A 22,695-nucleotide genomic window follows, 5' to 3' on the forward strand; every position below is an offset into this window, starting at 1 on the left:
GGTAAAATGAATTCCCTACGGGATCCCTCTGCTGATGAGCAATTGTCAAGGCATTCATCAGACCCCGAGAATATCATTAAGGATGAGAGTATAGCTATATTTGTAACTTGTGCATAGTTCTCTATAGAATTTCTATATGCTTGGGTACTCATAACCTTAATTGTAACTTTAACAAAACTTATAAAACTGACTATGCCTTGTACTTGTAAATATATGTGTGATCACTATCCTTAGTCTTTGTGTTCCTACAGACACTAAATCTGAAGCAAGTAACAGAGGTGACTTTCACTCCTGTAACGCCTGAAACAGTAGCCACCAGAGCAGAACCCATGGGGGTGTAATACAACATTAGTAAATTCACTTTAAATGCTATAAAAGGCTATAAAACAATTTTCATTAAAAATTCACTTAGTTTTCTGTGACTGATTTTTTTTAACTTTTTATTAAGGCAAAGTTACAATAAGACATTTACATACTAAATAGTACATTACTTTTTCAGGATCAGGTTAATAGTCAAAGAACCTGGCTGGGGAGCCCTCATCCTCTGAGTACGCTAGAAAGGGTGACTAAATATCTAAATACCTATCCTCTCTACAGTGAATGTGAGACTACAGATACAGAATCAAACTGCAATTTTGTGGCCGCAGTAGAATGCAGAAGTTTGAACGTGAATGCACTAACTTGATGTGCTGCTGTGTACACTGAGGAAAGGATATATAAAACATGCTGAATTTCAGGCCCTATTAGTAAATCACTTTGAGAACAGCATGTGAAAAAGATTGACATAAAACTGCTTCCTGATGCTCATCTCAATAATAAACTACAGCACTCAATGACTTAGTCTACTATGCTACAGTAAACTATGCCAGGTGTGACTTTTTGTGGACAGAACTTAACAGCCTATCCAGTGCCCGCATATTTTTATGTCATACTTAAAGGTTCTTTAAATGCATTTCTTGTAGTATGAATTCCTCTTGGCTACATAAAAGTAACTTCAACCAGATGCTAATTCTTTGAACTGTAATTAACAGCATATCACTTAAGAAGTAATTTTTATAATGATTACAGTCACTATACTTTGATTCTTCTGAAGTGGTAAGTACTGTAATCATCACCTGTTCACAGACAGGCTTATTACGCCACAGGCTATTAACAACTGATAGCACCATTTAACTAAAGATTGGTTCCTAATAAATTGCCAGTAACTGAATTTTTTTTTTAAATGTCAGAAAATGAGGAGACAGATAATGCATCTACTTAACAGTCTGAAATTTAATGTATTCTAGGCAAATAAGTTTTATGGACAAATTTTGTTTGACATTTTCAGCTGTTTTTCAGTTTCTGTTACAGATACAAAATAGTTTATTGGGGAAAATGTGGATGAGATTCTGTCAACATTTCTAATTTTGCCATATGGTTTGAGAAAGTGTAGCCGTAGTGGAAAAGATGGAAAAGACATACAATCTAGTGAAAATATACATAAATACAGCCAGCTTAATATCTTATAATGGAGTTCTTCCAGACTTACACTTGTGTGACTGAGATCAGAATCTAACACGTGGTTATTTTTAAAAAAATGGTTGTATGTAGAACAGTGCCATAACTTCCAAATAGTAATCATTATTGCTGTTTTGGTGTCTCCTTCTGATTATAGTAATTGTTGCTCTCTTAAAATCATGGTTATAACCCAGCAATGGTACCTAATAGTCTAGGGCTAGATTGTCAACCCTTTATTCACATTTGTGAGCAATTCATCACACAAGTGGTGACATTGGTGTCGTTGAAACTACTCGTGAGTAACTGCACTGCGATGTGAGTATGTGCTTCAACAGTTCATATGTCTAATATTTAGACTTGTTTTTTTCTCATAAGTTACAAGCTAATAAATATTCTATACCATCCTAACCTACTAGTCTTGCTAAACCAGTGGGTTTTTAATCCTTTAATGTGAGGGGTGCCTTCAGTCCCACTGATGGCAATGAGAGATCAAGGGGGGGCCACTCATGCTTCCTAAGATCAATTGCCTCAACACTATCCAATACACATAGAATCATGGAATATCAGGGTTGGAAGGGACCTCAGGAGGTCATCTAGTCCAACTCCCTGCTCAAAGCAGGACCAATTCCCAACTAAATCATCCCAGCCAGGGCTTTGTCAAGCCTGACCTTAAAAACCTCTAAGGAAGGAGATTCCTGAGAACAGTCTAGATCCATCCTGTTTGGAACCCCCTTTCAGGTAGTTGAAAGCAGCTATCAAATCCCCCCTCATTCTTCTCTTCTGCAGACTAAACAATCCCAGTTCCCTCAGCCTCTTCTCATAAATCATGTGTTCTAGCCCTCCGCTGGACTCCCTCAAATTTTTCCACATCCTTCTTGTAGTGTGGGGCCCAAAACTGGACACAGTACTCCAGATGAGACCTCACCAATGTCAAATAGAGGGGAACGATCACATCCCTCAATCTGCTGGCAATGCCCCTACTTCTACAGCCCAAAATGTCATTAGCCTTCTTGGCAACAAGGGCACACTGTTGACTCATATCCAGCTTCTCGTCCACTGTAACCCCTAGGTCCTTTTCTGCAGAACTGCTTCCTAGCCATTCAGTCTCTAGTCTGTAACAGTGAATGGGATTCTTCTGTCCTAAGTGCAGGACTCTGCACTTGTCCTTGTTGAACCTCATCAGTTTTGTTTTGGCCCAATCCTCTAATTTGTCTAGGTCCCTCTGTATCCTATCCCTACCCTCCAGCATATCTACCACTCCTCCCAGTTTAGTGTCATCTGCAAACTTGCTGAGAGTGCAGTCCACGCCATCCTCCAGATCATTAATGATCATGATGTTCTTGAAGCCTTCTTGTTTAGATAACCTAATTTTATGTACCCCTCAGAATGATTAGGAAGTCCACATGGCTAATGAGGGAGTTAGTTTTCTTCCTCCTGGGCATCTGGGGCCAGATCCTCAGCAGGTGTAAATTAATGTGGCTCCATCAAGTTAATTGGAGCTATGCTGATTTACATCAGGTGAGGACAGAGTGTTCTATACTTATACAGTAACTGAAAATGCAGAGATTTCTAACAGCAAAGTTAGAATGGATAATCTATGCCTTGGAAGCTCCCTCTCTGGTAAGATTGTAATTTCATTCTCATGCTGAGCTTTGCTTCATAGTTGCCATTTGCATGCACAATATTCATGAGATAACTATACCAGAAAGATTTTAAGATTTTAAGATTGAAAAGAATGGTGAACTGATTGACGGAAGATTTAAAGATCTAAACAAATTCATTGTCATATGACTTAAATATGAGTATTTAAAGGGTGTAAAGACCAAGAAGGGAGACAACTTATATGGGGCTGTGACAAGAGTGCAGGGTGTGAACAGGTGAGCCTGCACTCTGATCACTCAGATGTTAATTAGATCCCCTTTAAAAAGCTGGGAGTAATTAGACAGTCTGGCTGGCTAGATTGATGGTTTAAGGAGCCAATTATCTCATCAGCCCAGGGCTGATAAAGAGGCAGCAAGGAAGTGCCAAGAGGGAGGAGAGAGAAGGAGACCAGGCTTGTTGAGCTCAGTAGCAGAGAGGCCTCAGGGGAGGAAGACCTCTGTTCCCTTCGGGTCCTGGTGCTGTAGGCACTGCAAATAGACTCTTGCACAGAGGCTGTTGTAGAAACAGTGGAGGGAACGTAAAATAAAAGAATATGGTGAAGGCACAACCACTGGAGTCTGTGCAGTTTCTCTGGGGAGAAGGTAGGAGAGGATCCAGGCCCCATGACATGTGTGTATAATTACAGAGATAGGAATATCTTGGCTGAATATTAAGAAAATATTTCCAATGGAGCGAGCTGTGAAACTGGATTAGGTAAAGCCTGCAAGCATGTTTTATATATGGAACAATCCTTCATTGGCAGGAACTTGATGGGCTCTCAAACTGGAGCTTACAAACAGGTTTCAGGGGAACCACTCTCCCTTTCTTTATAGTGACAGAGGTTCAGGATTTTTTTTTTCTTTTATAATATGGAAATGAGGTCTGGAATAGGCTGAGAATCACTGGCCTAATACATCTCTTCCTTCTCTAAGTTACATGGACCTTTTACTACCTGTCTCAGTCCCTCTCTCTGAACAGACACAGCTGTTGCAAGTGGGCCAAACTGTTGGATCCCATGTGCTTTTAAGCTTTCTGGGTCTGGGCAGTGACTGACTGCTGTTCCTAAAGCTGGGTTTCTCGGGTGCATTCCCAGGGCAGGCTCCAGATCTGACACCCTTCTTGGGCAGTGTAATCCCCCGTGCAGCTGCCTTAATCTCCAGAGCTAGTGCTATAGCCCTCCCAAGTGTTCTGTTCCTCAGACACCCACAGTCTCCACCTGGATGTGGGAGCCCTGGTTTCTTGATTAACCCGCTCTGGGACAATGCAACAGAGGAGCCAGGAACACAGGCTTAGCAAAGGAATTTCTTAACCTCACACATTTTACTGTTAAAACATGAGAGAGTGTTACAGATCTTTGGGAAACAACAAACATTTCTGAATTCAGCCCCGCAAGTCTGGTCTCATAAAAGGGGTGAATCCTGGATTTGAGCAACATCCTTAGGCTCAACCGCCCTTCCTGCTTTCAGTCTTCTCTAGCCCTTTCCTTCAGCCCATGTGGCTGTGGACTCCCCTCCACAAAGAACATTCTCACTTAAATTATTATTGTTTATGTCTTGTATTATTATAGCAGTTAGGAGACCTAGGCATGGACCAGAACCCCATTGTGCTAGGTGCTGTACAAACACACAACAAAAAGATGGTCCTTGCCCCCAAAGGGCTTACCATGGATGGATATAGACAGGTGGGGGAGTACAAGTGAACAATGAGACAATGTTGGTCAGCAGGATAGGGAGTAGTCTCACTACACTAGCTGCATAATCATGAAGTTTTACAGAGGCATTATGCCAAAGGATTGTTTTGGGGAGGGATTTGAGGATGGATAGAAGTAGGTGGAAGGATATTTATGTGGAGTGCTGCCCAAGCAGGTGGGGCAGCATGGGAGTTATCACAAAAGTATTTAAATATAGTTTCTGACACATTTGCTTAGGTGGGCAACCACAGATTGCAGATCTCTCAGTCATGTGCTTCCTGAGGGAGTTCTGGACTCTAGTTCCCCCTTCTTCTCTCAGCTTCTCTGCCGAGGTTCATTCAAAGTCAATAACCCTACCGGTAGAAAAAAAATGTTTCAGAAGGAAGAGTCCATCACTATTGATCGCCATATATTGCTCTGTGCAAGGCTGCCAGATTCTCAGACATAGTCATTTAACTGAGTATCAAGCCGCCAGGGCCGTCTCCAGGCACCAGCGCAGCAAGCTGGTGCTTGGGGCGGCCCATGGAAGGGGGCAACACGTCCAGGTCTTCAGCAGCAATTCGGCGGTGGGTCCCTCAGTCCCTCTTGGAGAGAAGGACTGGCCGCCGAATTGCCGCCAAAGAATGAAGTGGCACGGTAGAGCAACCGCCAAAGTGCCACCGATGGTGGCTTTTTTTTTTTCTCTCTTCGGGTGGCAAAAAAGCTGGAGCCAGCCCTGCAACCCGCCACTACAAAATGGATGCTCTGCTCCCCAGTGGAGCTTGCACTACACCAGGAAAGTCACACTCCAAAATGAAGGTTAAAACACCATGTGGGGCCACTACAAAGAAATGGCATTCACAAAAGCTTATGGAGTTCACAATTTGACATAGACATATCCCCAGTCTGTCACAGGCCCAATTCTCTAAACCCTTACAAGACTAATTCTATGTGCATGAGAAAAAAAATTCATGTAACTGAGGGCCTACAAGATCTGACTTCAAGATTTTCCTCCATAAGCAATACTACCCTCCAGTGGCATGTATTAATTTATGTAAAAGGCTCTCTTCCTTCTGAAGAAAGTGCTGGTTGTGACAATGCGGTTCTGGCGGAACCCAACTGAGAGTGCCAACTCAGGACAAATTGCTCAAATAGGGCAGTTACAGCCCAAGGCTGGGGTTTTTCCACCTCTAAGGCAAACCAAACCAGCCAGACTAAGACTTCGGTCTCACCCCACTGGCTAACCGCAAGTCTCACAAGCAATCTCCTTAGACACTCCAGTTTCCCAGTATTACCACCAGTGCCACACGTTATGGGGACAAATGGTTATAAAAACCAATACCCCAGTAAAAGAAAAAGGTTCTCCTGATCCCAAAGGACCAAGCCCCAGACCCAGGTCAATGTACAAGTCAGACCTTACCCACAAATCACGCTACTGCCAATCCTTTAGAATCTAAAATCTAAAGGTTTATTCATAAAAGGAAAAAGATAGAGATGAGAGTTAGAATTGGTTAAATGGAATCAATTACATACAGTAATGGCAAAGTTCTTGGTTCAGGCTTGCAGCAGCGATGGAATAAACTGCAGGTTCAAATCAAGTCTCTGGAATACATCCCCAGCTGGGATGGGTCATTCAGTCCTTTGTTCAGAGCTTCAGTTTGTAGCAAAGTCCCTCCAGAGGTAAGAAGCAGGATTGAAGACAAGATGGAGATCAGGCATCAGCCTTATATAGTCTTTTCCAGGTGTAAGATCACCTCTTTGTTCTTACTGTGGAAAATTACAGCAACATGGAGTCTGGAGTCACATGGGCCAGTCCCTGCATACTTTGCTGAGGTACAAGGCGTATCTGCCTTCTCTCAATGGGTCCATTGTATAGCTGATGGTCCTTAATGGGCCATCAAGCAGGCTAGGCAGAGCTAATCTCAGCTTGTCTGGGATGTCACCCAGAAGCATAGCATAAGTTTGCCATACAGACAGTATAGAGCCAATATTCATAACTTCGACTACAAAACTGATACATACATATAGACAGCATAATCATAACCAGTAAACCATAACCTTGTCCTAGACACCCCATTTGACCCCCTTTATACAAGATTTGGGTGCCACTACAGGACCTTGGTTGCAACAATGATCTATATGGTCCCAGTTTATGTCAATAACGTCACACCCCCAACGCAAAATTGATGCAGGAAGGGATGACACAAACATCACTGACTGCATCCCAAGAGCTCCCCATCCTGGGTTCTGTCTCACTACAGCTAGTATTGGGTTAGAAGCCGTACCAGTATATAACAGAAATGGTTTATCAAAATCATGTTCAACCACATGATTGAACCTCTTTACAAACTCAAGGTAACACTTAGTTAGAACAATAGTGGATTGGATCTGCTCTGGCAGCATGGTTCCTGTATGTGCCATGTGATCTTGCCAAGAGCTAAAGAAAACTGCTACTTTATCCATACAAGCTCGGGCAAATGTTTGGAACCCAATTAACATCGAATAAATGCAGATATTAATGTTCTTCATAGTCCAGGAATCTTGGCATTTAGCCATGAAAGCAATATGGTAGTGTGCCTCCGTCTTCCTTTTCATACAGCACATTAGGTCTGGAATGTCTTTTCCCCTGTGAAAAGTTCCCATACTGTTTATAGGCATTACCTGTGAAACCCCAGTGTAACAAGGCCTTTTAACATAACGTGTGTTTTCATGTATTCCTTTTAACCTGTCCCAGGGATTCTCCAAAAGATTAGGCACATTGTTAATTACAAAATTTAGCAATAACAACAAGTTCATTGCAAGTGTCCACCTACAGTCATGTTTGTCATGCCACACCTTTGGCTCAATACCATTGGAGTTTGGGCATTTTAGGGTTAACCTGTGGCTTCCCTTTGCAAAATTCAGTGTTCTCTTTCCTCCTTGTCCTGCAGGATCAAACCCCGATTTCTCTTGCTTAACAGAATTCACTGGCTGATGGGGTGGGCCCTCTGTGCTAACAGCTATTAGCAAAAACAACAAAGAGTCTGGTGGCACCTTAAAGACTAACAGATTTATTTGGGCATAAGCTTTCGTGAGTAAAAACCTCACTTCTTCGGATGCATAGAGTGAAAGCTACAGATGCAGGCATTATATACAGACACATGGAGAGCAGGGAGTTACTTCACAAGTGGCGAACCAGTGTTGACAAGGCCAATTCAATCAGGGTGGATGTAGTCCACTCCCAATAATAGATGAGGAGGTGTCAATTCCAGGAGAGGAAAAGCTGCTTCTGTAGTGAGCCAGCCACTCCCAATCCCTATTCAAGCCCAGATTAATGGTGTTGAATTTGCAAATGAATTTTAGTTCTGCTGTTTCTCTTTGAAGTCTGTTTCTGAAGTTTTTTTGTTCAATGACAGTGACTTTTAAATCTGTGATAGAATGACCAGGGAGATTGAAGTGTTCACTTACTGGCTTGTGTATGTTACCATTCCTGATGTCCGATTTGTGTCCATTTATTCTTTTGCGGAGGGACTGTCCGGTTTGGCCAATGTACATGGCAGAGGGGCATTGCTGGCACATGATGGCATATATGACATTAGTGGATGTGCAGGTGAATGAGCCCCTGATGGTGTGGCTGATGTGGTTGGGTCCTCTGATGCTGTTGCCAGAGTAGATATGGGGACAGAGTAGGCAACGAGGTTTGCTACAGGGATAGGTTCCTGGGTTGGTGTTTCTGTGGTGTGGTGTGTAGTTGCTGGTGAGTATTTGCTTCAGGTTGGGAGGTTGTCTGTAAGCAAGGACTGCCCTGCCTCCCAAGGTCTGTGAGAGTGAGGGATCATTTTCCAGGATAGGTTGTAGGTCGTGGATAATGCGCTGGAGAGGTTTTAGCTGGGGGCTGTATGTGATGGCCAGTGGTGTTCTGTTATTGTCCTTGTTGGGCCTGTCCTGTAGTAGGTGATTTCTGGGTACCCGTCTTGCTCTGTCAATCTGTTTCCTCACTTCCCCAGGTGGGTATTGTAGTTTTACGAATGCTTGATAAAGATCTTGTAGGTGTTTGTCTCTGTCTGAGGGGTTGGAGCAAATTCGGTTGTATCTTAGGGCTTGGCTGTAGACAATGGATCGTATGATGTGTCTTGGATGGAAGCTGGAGGCATGTAGGTACGTATAGCGGTCAGTAGGTTTCCGGTATAGGGTGGTGTTTATGTGACCATCACTTATTTGTACTGTAGTGTCCAGGAAGTGGATCTCTTGTGTGGACTGGTCCAGGCTGAGGTTGATGGTGGGGTGGAAATTGTTGAAGTCCAGGTGGAATTCTTCAAGGGCCTCCTTTCCGTGGGTCCATATGATGAAGATGTCATCAATGTAGCGCAAGTAGAGGAGGGGCACTAGGGGACGAGAGCTGAGGAAGCGTTGTTCTAAGTCAGCCATAAAAATGTTGGCATACTGTGGGGCCATGCGGGTACCCATAGCAGTGCCACTGACTTGAAGGTATAAGTTGTCCCCAAATCTGAAGTGGTTGTGGGTGAGGACAAAGTCACAAAGCTCAGCCACCAGGCTTGCTGTGGCCTCATCAGGGATACTGTTCCTGACAGCTTGTAGTCCATCCTCATGTGGAATATTGGTATAAAGTGCTTCTACATCCATGGTGGCCAGGATGGTGTTTTCAGGAAGAACGTCAATGCACTGTAGTTTCCTCAGGAAGTCGGTGGTGTCTCGAAGATAGCTGGGAGTGCTGGTAGCATAGGGTCTGAGGAGAGTGTCCAAATAGCCAGATAATCCTGCTGTCAGAGTACCAATGCCTGAAATGATGGGGCGTCCAGGGTTTCCGGGTTTATGGATCTTGGGTAGTAGATAGAATACCCCTGGTCGGGGTTCTGGGGGTGTGTCCATGTAGATTTGTTCCCGTATTGTAGCTGGGAGTTTCTTGAGCAGATGGTGTAGTTTCTTTTGGTATTCCTCAGTAGGATCAGAGGATAGTGGCCTGTAGAATGTGGTCTTGGAGAGTTGCCTGGCAGCCTCCTGTTCATAATCTGACCTGTTCATTATGACTACAGCACCTCCTTTGTCAGCCCCTTTGATGATAATGTCAGAGTTGTTTCTGAGGCTGTGGATGGCATTGCGTTCTATACGGCTGAGGTTATGGGACAAGTGATGTTGTTTGTCCACAATTTCAGCCTGTGCACGTCTGCGGAAACACTCTATGTAGAGGTCCAGTCTGTCATTTCGACCATCAGGAGGAGTCCACGCAGAGTTCCTCTTCTTGTAGTGTTGGTAGGAAGGTTCCTGTGGGTCAGTGCACTGTTCAGTGGTGCGTTGAAAATATTCCTTGAGTCGGAGACGACGAAAGTAGGCTTCCAAATCACCGCAGAACTGTATCATGTTCGTGGGGATGGTGGGACAGAAAGAGAGTCCCCGAGATAGGACAGACTCTTCTGCTGGGCTAAGTGTGTGGTTGGAAAGATTGACAATGTTGTTAGATGAGTTGAGGGTACCATTGTTATAGCCCCCAGTGGCAGGTATTAGTTTAGATAGCTTACAGTCCTTTTTCCTCTGTAGAGAAGTGAAATGTGCATTGTAAATGGCTTGTCTCATTTTTGTAAAGTCCAGCCACGTTGAAGTTTGTGTAGAAGGCTGGTATTGTATGAGAGTCTCCAGTTCTGAGAGCTCCTTCTTGATCTTCTCCTGTCTGCTGTACAGGATGCTGATCAGGTGGTTCCTCAGTTTCTTTGAGAGTGTGTGGCACAGTCTCTCACCATACTCAGTGTAGTATGTTGATTGCAATGGATTTTTTACCTTCAGTCCTTTTGGTATGATGTCCATCTGTTTGCATTTGGAGAGGAAGATGATGTCTGTCTGTATCTGTGCAAGTTTTTTGTTGAGGTTGATGGATTTCCACTCCATACGGCTAAATTTAGTGCCTTGCATGTTGTCAAGTATCAGGAGGTAGCCGTGTTAGTCTGTATCTACAAAAACAACAAAGAGTCTGGTGGCACCTTAAAGACTAACAGATTTATTTGGGCATAAGCTTTCGTGAGTAAAAACCTCACTTCTTCGGATGCATAGAGTGAAAGCTACAGATGCAGGCATTATATACAGACACATGGAGAGCAGGGAGTTACTTCACAAGTGGCGAACCAGTGTTGACAAGGCCAATTCAATCAGGGTGGATGTAGTCCACTCCCAATAATAGATGAGGAGGTGTCAATTCCAGGAGAGGAAAAGCTGCTTCTGTAGTGAGCCAGCCACTCCCAATCCCTATTGCTATTAGCAAGTCCTTCCTTTCCCAGCCAGGCAAGTAATTTGCACTACCCCAGACCAGAGCCAGTCCACCAGTTTTCATATTCGTAACTGCTATCATCTCCAAGGCTGGACTCTGTCTTAAAGAGATACCACACAAATCCAAAGAGTCTGCGGGTGAGAGTTTGCTTCCTCTCCCCCGCATCCTCAAGCATTTAGCCATAAAACTGCTCTGCTCTGACACATCAGTAACCAAATCTGTCCTCAAACCCTGAAGCACAAACTGCTCATTTAAAGAATCAGAAAGGAGACATTCCTGTTCCAACACCATTGTCTCCCCAACAAGTTGGCCCCACACAGCCACTCGGTTATAGGGATGCCTCAATTCCTTAACAACTTTTACTTCCTCTGAGACCTTCTCAAAGCTACCCACACTGGATCTTTTAAAAGGAAAGTCAGAGGATCCATTCACAACAGACAATTTTTGGCTGCTAGGAACTGAAACTTCCTTGATTAAATCACTCTCACACCCTTCAGTTGCAGGGAACTGCTTGCACCGAGTACCATGAGGATTCCTTTCTCCAGGAGCTTTTCTAAGCAGCAATTCACCCCTCACAGAAATTCTGCCCTTACCCTCTTCACCTAGGGCTTGCTCTAAAGGCACACTTTCCTGAGCAACAACAGACTCTGTCTGGGTCTTACTTACATTCAGGATCACCTCTGGCCCATCAGGCAGATTTCTACACAATCCCCTTTCAGGTGAACCCATAGACTTCCTAGATAAAAGGTTAGAAATACTTCCCTTCTCTTTGCCACACACCAGCTTAGGAATTTTTTCCTTTTTGCTACAAGTTGTTAAACTGTCCGTAGGTAACACAACCGAATTACCTTTCTGCTCTCCTTGTGCCCTGGCTAGGGCATCACCCTGATCAGACAGAGTTGTTACACCCTTCTCCAACCACACATGAGCAACAGGCCCAATACAAGCATCAGAATTGTCTGGTCTCTGGGATTTCGCTAAGACACTAACTGGATGCAACCTAGTTACGGTGCCATTCTCCCCAGCAGATGCAAACTTAGGACCATTCCCTTCCTGGGCTTTAGTTGAATCCAGAACCAACTCTGAGACAACTAAATTACTCTCAACCATCACAGGCCGAAAGGCACCTTCTGTCTGCTCCACAGACAAAAAAGAGTTGGAGACGCATTTTTCTTTACTAGACATATAATTTGGGATTTCATTTCCCTTGTCCCAGCACACCGGGCTGTTCACAGACAACTGCTTGGAGACTGGGGTAGCTTCCTCCATAGGCAAGTCAATACCCCTGACAGACACAGGCACATTTCCTTCACTGTCACTATTATTCGCACAGGAAACAGATAAGGTATAGGGACACTCATCTTCCACTCTCCTTGCCTTCCCAAACTGCTGACTAGATAAAGCCATCAGCTCACAAGACTGCCTAGGCTCATCCAAAATCTCCTTGTTCTCCTCTCCCTTCGCTTGATCTAATTCCCGATTTACTTCTGAGACATTAGATAGATATTCAGAAACTTCATTCACAGCCAAACAGCTACTTTCCAAAGACAAACTTTTGGAGAAACCCTCCATAGGCACAATCTTAGGATCAATCCTCTCTTGTGCCTGGTTTGTATTAACTTGACTGACCATAGCTTTAATATCATTTCCAATCATAATATCCTTAGGGATTATGTCTTTTACTCCCACAACCATGGTGCCCTCCAATCCCTTCCATTTCAGGTGGATTTTAGCCAAAGGCACCCTGACAAAATACTTAGATAAGGCTACAACAGTTACATCTTCACCTGGCAAATAATCTTCCTTCCTGACAAGACTTGCTTTAACCAGAGTAATATCTGCTGCGGTGTCCCTCCAGGCCATACACCTCACTCCATTCACTTCTGCACTGCTAATAAACTCTGCATTATTTCCCCCATATTTAGCTCTAATGTGAGTTTTAAGGTCAAATTCTTCAGAGACCACAGAAACAGCATTTGCACACAGGGCACCAATGCTGGGCTCTGTGTGGCTTGCCTGTGAGTTTACAACAACAGGGTTAGCATTGGCCGTGGCATTTGGGGTTGCTGGTTTGGGGCCGCCCTTCAGTGTCGGGCAGTCTGGTCTCATGTGGCCCAGCATACCACAGTGATAGCATGTAACCTGTTCCGTCCTGGGATGTGAGTTCCTACCCCCCGGACCCCCTTGAACTCCTTTAGAAGAGTCAGGTTTATTTTTAAATCCTTCCCTCCTCTTGAACTGGGGAGAATGGTGATCAGTTTTCCCCGGGGTTTTACACCCTTCTCGAGCCCTGTTTTGGGTATGGGCATCCGCAATCTCTGCTGCCCGTAGGACTGACTCAGGGTCCCTGTCACACACAGCTGCTCTCACATTGTCCGGCACAATGTCTAAGAACTGTTCCAAAGTTATTAAATCCAGCAGTTTTTCAAAACTCCCATGAACCTTGGCTCCCATAACCCACTTTTTAACAAAACCCATCAGCTTATGAGCACATTCTACAAAAGTACAATCCTTAGACATTTTAAACTCTCTAAACTTAACTCTGTAAGATTCAGGAGTAACCTTGAACCGCCTTAACACAGAATCTTTAAACCGCTCATAATTTAAGGCTTCTTGTTCCCCCAAGTCATTAAACACCTCCCTGGCTTTTCCAGTCAGTCTGGTCAGCAGGACAGGCATTCGCTGACCCTCAGGGATCTGGTACAGATTGCAGAGGCGTTCAAAGGTAGACAAAAACTCCTCTATATCCTCAGTATCATTGTAAATGGGACACATCCTTTCCCAGTTTTTCTCATGGTGGGGGGGAAGTGGAGTACCAGGTGGGGATGACTTTCTCCGCTCTTCCATTACTTGGAGCTGAAGTCTGGCCGTCTCCTGTTCAGCAACGAGCAGCTCTAGACGTCCCTTACGAGCTCTCTCTTCTCTCTCATCAGCCTCCTTCTTTCTTTGATCAGCTTCTTTCTCTCTCTCAGCAGCCTCTTTCTCTCTCTCTCTTTCTAACTCTGCTATTTTTTGCTTCTCCAGCAATCGAAGATCTGCTAGCTTCTGTTCATGCTCAAATTGCAGTTTACTTGTCACCCTTTGCATCCTAATTTTTTCTGCATCTTCTGCAGCCTCAGGTAAGGGCTGTGCTCTTGCCCCCTGATCACTGGCTATTAACAGATTTCTCAGTTCTTCCTTTGTAGCTTTCTTTCTAAAGCATATCCTCTTTTCTGAACACAAATTTTCCAGGGCTTTTTTGCCAAGTCCCTCATATGCTCTTTGCTCAGCCATTGCAGCAGCTCTTTAACCAACAAAACTCTCAATCCCAAAATTCAAATTTGGATAGCGCGGGGTTCTGACCCAAAGCTTAATTGACCTGGTTCTGTGGATCCAAGCACGACTACGCCACTGTGACAATGTGGTTCTGGCGGAACCCAACTGAGAGTGCCAACTCAGGACAAATTGCTCAAATAGGGCAGTTACAGCCCAAGGCTGGGGTTTTTCCACCTCTAAGGCAAACCAAACCAGCCAGACTAAGACTTCGGTCTCACCCCACTGGCTAACCGCAAGTCTCACAAGCAATCTCCTTAGACACTCCAGTTTCCCAGTATTACCACCAGTGCCACACGTTATGGGGACAAATGGTTATAAAAACCAATACCCCAGTAAAAGAAAAAGGTTCTCCTGATCCCAAAGGACCAAGCCCCAGACCCAGGTCAATGTACAAGTCAGACCTTACCCACAAATCACGCTACTGCCAATCCTTTAGAATCTAAAATCTAAAGGTTTATTCATAAAAGGAAAAAGATAGAGATGAGAGTTAGAATTGGTTAAATGGAATCAATTACATACAGTAATGGCAAAGTTCTTGGTTCAGGCTTGCAGCAGCGATGGAATAAACTGCAGGTTCAAATCAAGTCTCTGGAATACATCCCCAGCTGGGATGGGTCATTCAGTCCTTTGTTCAGAGCTTCAGTTTGTAGCAAAGTCCCTCCAGAGGTAAGAAGCAGGATTGAAGACAAGATGGAGATCAGGCATCAGCCTTATATAGTCTTTTCCAGGTGTAAGATCACCTCTTTGTTCTTACTGTGGAAAATTACAGCAACATGGAGTCTGGAGTCACATGGGCCAGTCCCTGCATACTTTGCTGAGGTACAAGGCGTATCTGCCTTCTCTCAATGGGTCCATTGTATAGCTGATGGTCCTTAATGGGCCATCAAGCAGGCTAGGCAGAGCTAATCTCAGCTTGTCTGGGATGTCACCCAGAAGCATAGCATAAGTTTGCCATACAGACAGTATAGAGCCAATATTCATAACTTCGACTACAAAACTGATACATACATATAGACAGCATAATCATAACCAGTAAGCCATAACCTTGTCCTAGACACCCCATTTGACCCCCTTTATACAAGATTTGGGTGCCACTACAGGACCTTGGTTGCAACAATGATCTATATGGTCCCAGTTTATGTCAATAACGTCACACTGGTGTCTTGTCAGATCTTTACGTTTGCACATTCTTTCCTAGTGTTAGTTTCTTCTAAGTGAAAAATGAAATCACATGATTGACATGAGCCATAGTTAGAATGAGATGTGGAAAAACCCATAGATTTTATTTGCAATTTTTTGTGCCTTTTGAATTTTATTTTATTTTATTTTATTTTATTTTAATCACATACTTGCCAAAGCAGTTTTGCAAGCACTATGTCGACCAATCAATTCTACAGTGCTATTAAAAGGAAAATCTTCTGTTAATTGTTTAGGTACTTTATGTTCCACTACATACTCTAACTTTGAGTTCACCTAGTTGATTAATTGTCAAGTTATCATTATTACTCATGCTATCATTATTCATATTGTGAAGGATTTAAATTTTGAGTGTTTGATATAGAATAACTGTAACAAAGGGTCATAGTTATTATTTTAATGACAGTATAATCAGTATAACTCTGATTTATTAGAAATGCTAATTTCGTTTTCACTCAGTTTTAATAACCTTTCTGATTGAAAATCAAGAATTGGTTTAATGTCAAAGTATATTTAAAGATAGGGTTATGGAAATGATGGATTTTTTTTTATGAAAAATGGGAACACAAAAACCAGTGGAATAAAGGGTTTAATCCTGCAGAAGGCTGTGCACCCTCACTACGTTTGTTCAGTTTGGACTCATGGGGCCAGATTCTCAGCTGGTGTAAACCAATATAGCTCCATTGACTTAAATGGAGATATGCTCATTTACACCAGTGGAGGATTTCACCAGTGGTAACTAGGAACCTTGATTTCCAGGTGAAGGAATACAGAAATAGTGCAAATAAGGTTGTTTTTGTTGTTGTTGTTGTTTTGTTTTTTTAATTCTCTAAAATGTTCCTAAATAGTTTTATGGTTTATCTGGAGCACACAAGATACATGATGATGTGATGTGGCTTAGAGGTTTATTGGCACGCAGTTGGGATGACCATCATAATATACTTCAGGCTTTTCCACTTATGAGTAACACAAAAATCCCAAACTCTTTCTGATTAAATCTTCAGACCACACCACAATACTATCTGTTCTGAAGGAGGTTGATAGGAGCACGTGTGTGTATGTGTGTGTGCACGCATGCCCGCATATAACAAACTAGTTGTCAATCATACAAACATCAGAGCACCTCCTAAGAACAGGTGCATGTTCTCAACTCCCAGGGCAGAGTTTCTCACAGGATTTGGGCCCACATTTTAAGGCAAAGGAAGTAGTGGTCGGCAGAGGACTTTGGCTTGAAAGGGCTTTGGATTGGGCACTTCATGAGTGCATTAGACATTCACAGAGGTGCAACGTAAATTCATTAAGACCTACAAGAAGATCTATAGAACAATCTAAGTGTTCATATTGAACCATGTGAATTAGCAAAAGTGATAAATATCTTAGTATACCCCTCTAATAAATATCTTACCTTTCAGTCATCCAGTAAATACCATTCTTACACCTACATTAAAATAACAGTGAAAATGTCCAACCTTTGTTATTTGCTGAGCAGTTTCCAAATGTGGTAGAACAAAGCCTCAACAGACATCTTCCACTTTCATTGCTAGTTGTTCCTAGGCATTTCAGGTTTTGTTTTTTTTTTTTTTTTTTAATATACACACAAAATTACAGTTCTCACTAATCGGGTGAAAAGTTTCAAAATATTTGACATAAAATCTATGCTTTGTATACAACAGCCTGGAGTGCAACCTGTTTGTCAATTTTCAACCAAGCAGTTTTTGAGTTTGGCTGCTTGTTTGTGAAATGAGCTCTCGGTGAGGTCTTCCAGGTTGACCTTTCTTGCATTTAGTTCATTTTATTTCATGGTTAGCAAAGATCAGTTCAGATGAAAGTATGTTTATGGTGATGGTAATGAGTATGAATAATGTGTAAGGGCATATTATGTGCTCCACATCTGCAGTATTAGAGGCACTGCAAGACTGATGTTGAAATGGGTTAAATCAATTGCTTCTGAGTTAAATAAATATGGACCAAAATATTTAATCCAATAGACACAATTGGACTGGAGGACCAAGCTTTGTCTTGGAATGAGAAGGACCTTTAGGCAGTCCTATTGCCTTGCTGTCAGGATCGTCTATTCACTCTTGCAATATGCCTCTGAGCCCTAACTCACTGAAGAAACTTGTCATTCTGATAATTTTATAGATAGCTTTTAGTGCATAATGCTCAAAAGCTTGTCTTTACTCTGCCTTTTTTTTTCCTTGTTCACCTTTTAAAGTCCCTTGGTAAATCAAATCTGCTTACATCCTTAACCTCACAAGCCCTTACTGCTGATGAGCCTCTGAGATGCTAGCGCCAAACACACAACAGGCAACATAAAGCAAAGGAGGATGGATTAAAGATAAATAAAAGGCAGATGACCTGATAGGAGCTGACTAGGAGAATCATAGGACTGAATGTAAATTACCAAAGACAGAGTTTTGATGATCCACTCCAGCAACCTTTCAGAAGGAAAGAGTCATTACCCTGAAATCACAATAAACTCTGATGCTGAAACAGAACTTATACTTCCCTGAAAAAAATAGACTAGGATTTTGATATACTTTATTAACCTGCATTTTTAAAGTACATTTCAGCTGTCATTTAGCACCACAGTGCAACTATAAATGATGAACATAGTAGGCTCAAACTTTTTTGTATGATATTTTGGTATTAATTCTCTAAAAATTCCCACCAAATCTGCAGGACTGGAGAGCTGTTTCATTCTATTATAAGTTTAAAATAGTGCATTAATCTGTAAGACTGAAAAGTGATTCTGCAGCATTGTTCTGCAGAAAAATAAGATAATCAAAGCAGAAGTGTCTTGAAGAGTAGAGGCTGGGGGTGGGGTGGGGAAATAAATACCAGCCTAGACCTTCTCCCTTCTCGGGTTTCCTTGTGTTGACATTAGCTATATCAATCTGTAAATCCTTCTGAACTGGTTATTACTCTATTATTTGAGGGCAGAACCAAATTATCTTAAAATCTTTCCATTAAATTAAACATTTCAAACATGGGGAAAACTACAGATTGATTTCTTAATAAGATTTTAAGGTAACTGTTGGTAGCTTCAATTATCTATCTGTCATGGCAGAAAACTAATTACAATAAAAAGTTTACTTTCATTGTAATGATTGGATATTTAATAATGTTAAAATAAGGGAAGCATATAACTTCCTTGATATATAACTTTGCAGAGTGAGACCTATTGCAGGTCCTTAAAGGTGACTATTAAAGACTTATTAGAGACTATTCTATATCTGCCTACTGTGGGCTGCTTATACCTCTGAAGCATCTGGTAGAGACCATTTTCAGAGACAGAATAGTGAACTAGATGGACCTTTGGTCTGATCTAATAAGGCTGTTCCTATGAGGAAAATCTCCTATTATGCTACTTTATGATGTAAGTGAAGAGGAGACAAGCAACAGGGAAGCAATCCCTTACCTGATGAAGCCAAAACAAAGGCTCCCATTGACTTCAGTGAGCACTGGACTGCAGACATAGTGTATGGGTAAAGTTGCCAGGTGTCTGGTTTTCGAGTGGAATGCCTGGTCGAAAACGGAGCCTGGTGGCTCTGGTCAGCATCGCCGGCTGGCCCGTTAAAAGTCCAGTCAGCGGTGCTGCAGGGCTAAGTCAGGCTAGTCTTTACCTGTCCTGGCACAAAGCTGTGCCCTGGAAGTGGCCAGCAGGTGCGGCTCCTAGGTGGGGGGGTCACAGGGCTCCGCTTGCTGCTCCTGCCCCGAGCATCGGCTCTGCACTCCCATTGGCTCGGAACCATGGCCAATGGGAGCTGGGGGAGGGGGGGCGGTATCTGTTGGTGAGAGCAGCACGTGGAGCCTCCTGGCCTCTCTGCTTAGGAGCTGGACCTGCTGGCACGCAGCACAGTGTCAGGATAGGTAGGTACTAGCCTGCCTTAGCCCTGCAACACCGTTGACTGGGAGCTGCCTGAGGTAAGTCCATGCCCCAACCCTGAGCCCCAACCTCCCACCCCAGCCCTGAGCCCCCTCCAAACCCAGATCCCCTCCTGCACCACCCTCATCCCCGGCCCCACCCCAGAGCACGCACCCCCAGCTGGAACCCTCACCCCCCCCACACACCCTAAACCCCTCATTCCTGGTCCCTGCCCAGGTCCCACACCACCAGCCCAGAGCCCGTATCCCTTCCTGCACCACACCCCCCTGCCTCAACCTGCAGCCCCCTCCCACATTCTGAATCCCTTTTCTTCTGTACCCCACCCCCAGTCTGGAGCCCCCTCCTGCACCCCAAACTCCTCATCCCTGACCCCAGCCCACAGCCTATGCCCCCAGTCCAGAATCTGTACACCCTCCCACACCCCAAACCCCTGCCTCAACCTACCCTTCCACTCTCTGAATCCTTTAGCCCCAGCCTGGAGCCCTCTCCTGCACCCTGAACCCCTCATTTCTGGCCCCACCCCAGAGCCCACACCCCCCAGTTAGAGACTTCACCCCCTCTCGCACCCCAGCCCAGTGAAAGTGAGTGAGGGTGGGGGAGAGAAAGCCACTGAGGGAGGGGGAATGTAGTGAGCAGGGACGGGGCCTTGGGGAAGGGGCAGGACTAGGGTGTTCAATTTTGTGTGATTAGAATGTTGCCAACCCTATGTATGGGAACAAACAAATAGGAAAATGCTGCCAAAAAAGCATATACAATGTTGTAACTGGACAGAAGTACAGAAGACATGGCAGGGAAAGGTGAAATGGAAAGAAGTAGACAGTGTGATTAACATCTCCCAAAAGGAATATTCGTGTTCCTAGACTGTGTGTACACCAATGTGCATAGATGGATTGTTCAGTAGAAAGGGCAATAGACTTTCTCTTCATTTCATTTTTCCCTCCCACCTGTTCTGTCTACTCACTTTCCTGCATATGCTTCTGGGAATCAGGGGACCACGATTCTATTCCAGGCTCGGACAATGCCAGGATCATGAAGCCGTATGACCTTGGGCAAGTCACTTCACCTGTTTGTGCCTTCCTACCATTTCCTTCCTACCTTTCAGCTGTCTTGTCTATTTTGCTTGTAAACTCTTTGGGGCAGGGACTCTCTCTTGCTATTTGTACCATGCCCAGCATGAAGGAGCCCTAACCTCAACTGAGGCATCCAGAAATTATAGTAATAATGTTAATAATAAACTTACAAGTAAAACATGTGAAATTTGAATAATCCATGAAGAAGACAGCCAACTAAACCAGTTTTTGATCCAAATATATGAACCACAGTTGTATTTTCAATTGTAAAACAAATGTAAAAAATAAACCCATTAACTTCATAATATGAGCAAAATAAGTTGGAGGAACACAACGAATCCCTCTGTTGAACACTACTCAGAGGGAGGACTTAAGGACTGTAACACAGAGGACATGCAAAGAGTGGCCTGGGATGTTGGAGACTTGTTTGTGCGCTAAGTGATATGTGACTGTGAGGGAAGGATTCAGATTCAGAAAACCCTTAATTAAAATATTTCTAGAAACAAATTGTAAAAATGGTGTATTTCAAACATTTTTCTTCTCAAAGAAATGCTATGTGACAACAAGGACTATTCCTATCTGTGATTCTCATGCGTGGCAAACTGGGGAAAGGTGAATTTCAAAAGTAGAACTTTGAGTTCCATGTGTTTGTGTATCTAGATCTGAAGGTTTTTGCTACATGACTCGTCAGAGTATGGTACCAGTGAGGATTTAAATGGCTTTTGATTTTTTTTAATCGTAGGATGAAAAATCAATTAGAAGTGAACATGGTATGAAATATTTGAATTCCCATTACTACATCAGCTGCTTTTTCAAGCTGAAACTTTTTAAATCTGTTCTTTCTCTGATTACTTAAGGGCTTCATCACTTATTGCATTGTCTTCCTGGATTCTCTCTTTTCTGAAACATTTCTAAAATGGTAAGATTTAGGAAAACTGTAATTGGACGTTGAAGAAAATTATTTCATTGGAAATTAGTTTCAGGGTTTTTAAAGCTAGAGCAGGATGGAGAGTGCATTTGGACAATAAGATTTTTTTTATCTTTTTATTTTTCTATGGATGAACAAAGAAGGGTGAAAATAATACAGAAGTATTCTGAACATTCTTGGGACAGCATGTTTCATCTTCACTCAGCATTATCTTCAGTTGTATAGTCTAGGTGAATAGTACAACTCTGGAAAAGTTTTTTTGTCATCTAATAGAACATAACATCACTGCAGGTTTTTGAAGCATCCTGTAGAATTCAATAGAGAATTATATCCCTTCTCTAGAATTTTTTTATCCTATAAGAAGTATATTTCTGTAAATGTGTGAAATCTCTAGTCTATTAAAGTCAATGACAAAACTCCCATTGCCTTCAGAAGAGCCAGAATTTTTAGAATTTCTATAGAAACTTATTACATTCTGATGGAATCCTATTGGTTTAATCCCTACAAATTTTACCATAACAATAGTCCCTCAACTGGCATATCCATGTGCTGTCTGTCTTAATATATTTGATCTTAAGGTAACATATTTTGAAAGCCCAACGAACATTAACTAGAGTAAACCTTTTAAAAAGTCCAGAGTAAGCAGCTTTACTGATCCACATCTTTAACACAAGTCTCAGTAAATTCAGTTTTCACCACAGTCCATGTGCAACATAGATGATATATATTTTACATTCATTGAATGAATGGGGATTGATGCTAGATAGATCAGTAGGAGGACTGCAGCAAAATAATATGGAGCACCGAGGAATCCAATTCCTGGATCAACAGGAACTGGGACCACCAATGAGGCAACATGCTCTGTCTTTGGGAGAGGGTTACATCTTCTATTGCTGTGCAATCATCACGCCAGTTAACTTTGGAATGTTATGAATTTTCTTCTTTATACACTTGTTTTAAAATTAAAAATATATTAAAACTTCTCGTGGGTTTTGAACTTAACCTTTTCTGAGAAACAAAAAAATTGTTGGTCTCACGGAGAAGAGACGTGATTTTCCCTTCCCTCCCCTCCCCGCTCCTCTCCTTTAGGCAACACCCACAGTACAAGCTACGGTGTGATTTCACTTGCTTCTGTGTGCGCTCGTGCTCTCTCGATCACACACACACACTCACACAGCAGTGTAGCCACAGTAGCACAGGAATGGCAGCAGAGACATGGCTTACTTATGCCAT

The sequence above is a fragment of the Malaclemys terrapin genome, chromosome 8, assembly GCF_027887155.1.
Source record: "Malaclemys terrapin pileata isolate rMalTer1 chromosome 8, rMalTer1.hap1, whole genome shotgun sequence".
NCBI lineage: Eukaryota > Metazoa > Chordata > Testudines > Emydidae > Malaclemys > Malaclemys terrapin.